The sequence below is a fragment of the Lithobates pipiens genome, unplaced genomic scaffold (genome assembly GCF_037356315.1).
Source record: "Lithobates pipiens isolate NorthernLeopardFrog02 unplaced genomic scaffold, aLitPip1_a1.2 Scaffold_1, whole genome shotgun sequence".
NCBI classification, from domain to species: domain Eukaryota; kingdom Metazoa; phylum Chordata; class Amphibia; order Anura; family Ranidae; genus Lithobates; species Lithobates pipiens.
In genome coordinates, this window is record NW_027507685.1 from 76,745,967 (window position 1) to 76,751,807 (window position 5,841).

A 5,841-nucleotide genomic window follows, 5' to 3' on the forward strand; every position below is an offset into this window, starting at 1 on the left:
ACTAAAAACCTTACTTAGCTTTTCTCCTTATCGGTAAATACACCCCTACCCCACCCCTTATATCAATTCCTTTCTTATCTAACTCAACTAGTTGTAAATTCTTTCGAAGTTATAATTTCAGACCATTTGTTTGCATGGTCCTAAAAATATATCCGTAGATAGAGTGTGTATGTTATTATAGATATATATACACACACACTCACACACACACACACACTCATTAGAATATATATACATACATATATATATATATATATATATATATATATATATAGATATATAGATATATATATTGAGAGATAGCACCATAAAGATATAAACTGTGGTCTTACAATTTTTTATTTTTTTTGCCTACATTTAACTGTACGTCATTATATTCAGATCTAAAGTAATTAATCACTGCATAATTTTTGCAGATTGCAGAAAAGAAAAAAATTTGTCAAAATGTATTCTCGATATCAACATGGTAAGTAAAAATTATTCTTTATCCAATTTTTATTTTTATTTTGTTTTGAAGATATAATGACCATTCTTAATTTCCTTTTGATTTGAAGGCTAATAATTCTGGAACAGCGGCAGACATCGTCGAATACTATTCTTCGTTTAGTCAAGAGGAAAGAGTAAGTTTTCCAACTATGTTTTTTAAATCATTTGTTAAATCATTTGTTCTCTCTCTCTTTTTTTTTTTTTTTTTTTTTGAAAGCGGAGGTCCACCCTAAAGTGGAGCTTCCGCTCATAGGAACACTCCCCCCCCCCTCCGGCGCCACCATCTTGACCTTTCAGGGTGGAGTACAGGTATCTGCACCCACTTCAGGGATAGATATCTGCAGAATATACACCCCTTTCCGCAGATATCTACGCCCTTTTCCAAAGCTGTCTGCTGGGAAACACACGGATCCCAGAGACAGCAGGGACCATCCTTATTGCAGAGCACGACTCGCGCATGCGCATTAGGGAAACGGGAAATGAAGCCGCAAGGCTCCACTTCCTGATTCCCATAGCCAAGATGGAGGCGGCAGCACCCGAGAGACAATCGAGAGTTTGGTTTTGGGTGCCACAATCGCGTGCGCGCTGGGCGGGTAAGTGTCATTATTATAAAACTCAGCAGCTGCATTATTTGTAGCTGCTGGCTTATAAAAATTACCAAAAAACCGCAAGACTCACGCTTTAAATTCTTCGGCTTTAGGTACTACAGCTTATGAATTATCCAAAAAAATAGTTAGCCGACCGGTGTGCGATCAAGATCAACACCTTATGCCAATCTCTCGATTGTCTCTCCGGTGCTGGTGCCAACATCTTCTGGATGGGAATCATGAATGTAAGCCTTGCGGCTTAACTTCACGGTTCACCACCGGTGATGCTCGATGCACTGCGCAATAAGGATTTTACACAGTGTCTGCGGCATACGTGTTTTGCCCTGCTGACACTGGGACAAACCCTTACAAACTGTCATATATACACGCAGAATAACAGAGGCGTAACTAGAAACCTCAGGGCCCCGATGCAAGAAATCAGGAAGGGCCCCCCCCCCCCAAAAGCATGATTTTGATACTATATTTTTTTCCACTGTAGAACAAAGTAAAACATTTCTGTGCAGCCTGTGTCCCGAGTGAAACCTGTGTCACCAGTGCAGTGGTGGTACTGGAGGGGGGTGGCGGTGGTACTGGAGGGGGATGGTGGTCCTGGAGAGGGGTAGTGGTCCTGGAGGTGGGTGGCGGTGGTGGTACTGGAGGGGGATGGTGGTCCTGGAGAGGGGTGGCGGTGGTACTGGAGGTGGTGGCGGTGGTACTGGAGGTGGGTGGTGGTACTGGAGGGGTGGGTGGTGGTACTGGAGGAGGGTGGGGATGGTACTGGAGAGGCATGGGCTCCTGGAGAGGGGTGGCAGTGGTACTGCAGGTGGGTGGCATGGTGGTGGTACTGGAGAGGGGGTGGTACTGGAGGTGGGTGGCGGAGGTGGTACTGAAGGGGGGTGGCGGTCCTGGGAAAGGGGTGGCAGTGGTAATGGAGGTGGGTGGCGGTGGTACTGGAGGAGGGTGGCGATGGTACTGGAGGTGGGTGGCGTGGTGGTACTGGAGAGGTGGTGGCGGTGGTACTGGAGGGGGGTGGCAGTGGTCCTGGAGGTGGGTGGTGGTGGTGGTACTGAAGGTGGGGGGCACGGTGGTGGTACTGGAGAGGGGTGGTGGTGGTCCTGGAGGTGGGTGGTGGTGGTACTGAAGGTGGGTGGCACGGTGGTGGTGGTGGTACTGGAGGAGGGATGGCGGTGGTACTGGACATCAGGGTTCACAGAGGGCCCCTTGCTTCAGGATCCCCAGATAACCCCCCCTTACATCAGGGTCCCCAGAGAGCCACCCTTACTTTAGGGTCCCTAGACAGTCACCCCCCCTTAAAGAGGTTTCTCTGTACCTTGCTGGACTCCGATGTGCACCTTGGCCCCCAGCAGATCTCTGTACCCCCCCCCCCGCACCTGGGGGGAGGCAACAATCAGCAGCTCTATGGATGTTGATGGGCGGCGGGATCTTCCTGAGTCTCTGCACACACTGGAGAGGGGTCAGTGCGGCTGTGAGTGGGGAGCGTGTCTGTCATTTAACAGCAGCGCAGAGCCAGAGACACCGGGACTGAAGTTTAATTTTCCCTCGTTCTCTCTCCCAGGGAACGCTGGCACAGCTGATCTGCTCCCCTTCGGCCCCCCCTCCCCTCCTCTCCTCTCCTGTGTCTCCGCGGGAAATGTGAGCTTGTTAGCTTCGCACCTGAATGCCCGCGGAGAACACAGGAGAGGAGGGGAAGGGGGAGCAGATCAGCTGTGCCAGCGTTCCCTGGGAGAGAGAACGAGGGAAAATTAAATGTCAGTCCCGGTGTCTCTGGCTCTGCGCTGCTGTTAAATGACAGACACGCTCTCCACTCACAGCCCCGTGGATAGCAACCACGCCGGGCCCCCCACAGTGATGGAATTTCAGGGCCCAGTCGCAACTGCGACTGTTGCGACCCTGATAATTCCGCCACTGCAGCATAAGTTGCGCTCAATGTCTGAAGTGGGTGCACATAGCTGTATAATACAGGTTTTTTACACCCCTACAACACCTGTGGAAGATGACAATTGTTCAACTGTAGGGGGGGAGGAGTCTAATTAGCGCATATTAGCCTTTAGGCACAAGCATTTTTATGTCTCATTCTCTTTAGTATTTTGAAATCTAATTTTTATCTTGTGTATATTTTTATTGCAATGCAAAGTAACTCTTTTCAAATCGATAAAAGAAAAATATGTAATTATATATCCATATATATTGACTGAAGAATACATCAAGCAAATTTTGTTTTACAAACATTCTATTATAGAAAAATGTCTATTAGAACTATCAGCTTACCTCATTCATTTTTTTTTTTTTTTTTTTTTTTTTTTTTTTTTTTTATCCAAAATTTTTTTTTTTTTACAAGAGAACTCCAATTTTAGTTTGATTTATTGATAATTAATCCAAATATTTTTTGATTTAAATAAAATTTGAGAAATTATCTATTCAATGTTTTAATTTTAGCGCAAGATAATAATCCAACAGCTGTTAGCAAGGTACCCCGCACGAGACATTGACCGTGCCTTCCCAGTGAATCCAACGGTTTACTTTGTCGAGTGTTGCGTCATCCGCATCAGAAAATCAAGAAACTGCCAATGACAGAATAGGCAACATAGACTGGTGTCAGTGTCAATGCTGTATACCAATGGCTACCCAGGTGGAAATCAGTTTGTTGCCGGGAAACAGACGAGGTAGACGGATGCATACCAGAGGGAAGGAAATGCATAACAGAGGCAGATATGTTCTCGTCTCAAATCGCAACAGAGGAACACGTCAGACTCATGTTTACAATGTTGTATTTAGAGGAACGTCCTGTTGTCGATGCCGACAACAATAGGTCAGTGAATTTGTTAATATTATTACATGAGACTACCCATCGTTTTAAATGAATTTTTTTTTTAAATTTAAAGTTTTCTTAAAGTTATATGTTTGATTTAAATCAAATAAATGTTTTATTTCAGGAGATTACGCAAAACAGCGTATCGTGCTTTTATTGCATGGATCTACGTTTTTTTAGGGAAGGGGAATCGTAGGGTCATCCCATCGTGTGCAGTAAAAGTAGTGCGTCAGACCTTTCCTGATCCAAATGGGAATTATGTTGGATTTCTTTACTCCGAAGACTACGACGCATCGGAAATGGCGTTTCACTAAATTCCTTTTTTTAGTTTTCACAGTTGACCTTTTTTTCATTTTTTTGATTCAATATATTATTAATGTTAGCAGTTTATTTTAGTTTGCAATGTTTTTAATAAAATATATAAATTAAAAAATTAAATTTATGCTAATGAGTTATTTGTATTATTTATAACATGATCAAAGTTATTAATTAATTCAATGTGTACGATAAGAGTATGCACTACCTAAAACAACAGATGCAACAAACTTATCTCTATAGAAATTTTTTTAATACAATTCGGTGAAAAAAAGAATAGACAACAGACCATAACAAGTCAACATGAAACAATCAAACAAATTTGCAATTTTAAAGTTTGTAGTGCCTTGGAAAGTGCCGTATATAGCAATGTCAATTCAATCTTTTAGATATGACACACTTATAAAGTTCATTTTACACCTGTTGGAAAGCGTGTCATATGCTCAAGCACCGCCGCACTTGTTTCCGGCCTCTCAACAGGCGCTATGTTTTTGGGCATCAGAAGATTTTTGATGTCCAAGAACTATGTATTGTGCCCTCGATGATCGAAATCATGTTTGCAAGCATTACAAAAGTGTGGTCAGTGTTCATCTTCTCAAATACATTGCGAACAATCCATTTTTTCCGTCCACGTGGAAATTCCAGGTTTTTCCTTTCCACCAAAATCTCATCACCACTTGCATCCTTTTTTTTGTCAGAGCCGGTTTACGTATCACATTGTGATTGTGGCATAATGCCGCCAATTTAGTTCTTGCATCCATTGAATCCATTTTAAAAATGGATTCTTTTGGGCTTATACTTTAGAATCATGCTGTGATACGTTTCGATGACCCCAGTCTGACAAAAAAAAGTAAGATGTTTCATGTCCTTTGCCAACTGAGGGTCCAAAATAATTGAGGATAATGCGTGAAATGCAGGTGTGTGTATGGTTAGCCAAGGAACAGTCTGTTTATCAATATTCCATGAAACTTAATTTAAATGTACTATATTTTATTATGTATTGCATACTTTGTTTTTAATTATTTGTCTACATACCTCCGCGCCCTCTCTCTCTGCCTCTCTCTCTCTCTCTCTCTCTCTCTCTCTCCCACCCTCTCCGCCTCTCTCTCTCCCCCTCTGTCTCTCTCTCTCCCCCTCTGTCTCTCTCTCTTTCTCTCTCCCCCTCTGTCTCTCTCTCTCTCTCACCCTCTGTCTCTCTCTCTCTCCCCCTCTGTCTCTCTTTCTCTCTCTCACCCTCTGTGTCTCTCTTTCTCTCTCTCACCCTCTGTATCTCTCTCTCTCACCCTCTGAGTCTCTCTCTCTCACCCTCTGTGTCTCTTTCTCTCTCTCACCCTCTGTGTCTCTTTCTCTCTCTCACCCTCTGTGTCTCTTTCTCTCTCTCACCCTCTGTGTCTCTCTCTCTCTCACCCTCTGTCTCTGTCTCTCTCTCTCTCACCCTCTGTCTCTCTCTCTCTCTCTCTCACCCTCTCTCCGCCCCCTCCTTCCCCTCTATCTCTCTCTCTCTACGCCTCTCTCTATCTCCCCTCTCTCTCTCTCCCCTCTCTCTCTCTCCCCTCTCTCTCTCTCCCCCTCTCTCTCTCTCTCTCTCCTCCCCTCTCTCTCTCTCCCCTCTCTCTCTCTCTC

The 5,841-nt window shown here is 44.2% G+C and overlaps 1 long non-coding RNA gene across 1 annotated transcript; it reads left to right on the plus strand.

Annotated features, from left to right (window-relative positions):
* Positions 1-341: 341 nt before the first annotated feature.
* LOC143988225 (uncharacterized) lies at positions 342-4,242 on the plus strand. Its single transcript, XR_013276793.1, has 4 exons — positions 342-466; positions 555-620; positions 3,531-3,903; positions 4,028-4,242. It is a non-coding gene; the product is annotated as an uncharacterized LOC143988225 (long non-coding RNA).
* The last annotated feature ends 1,599 nt before the right edge of the window (positions 4,243-5,841 follow it).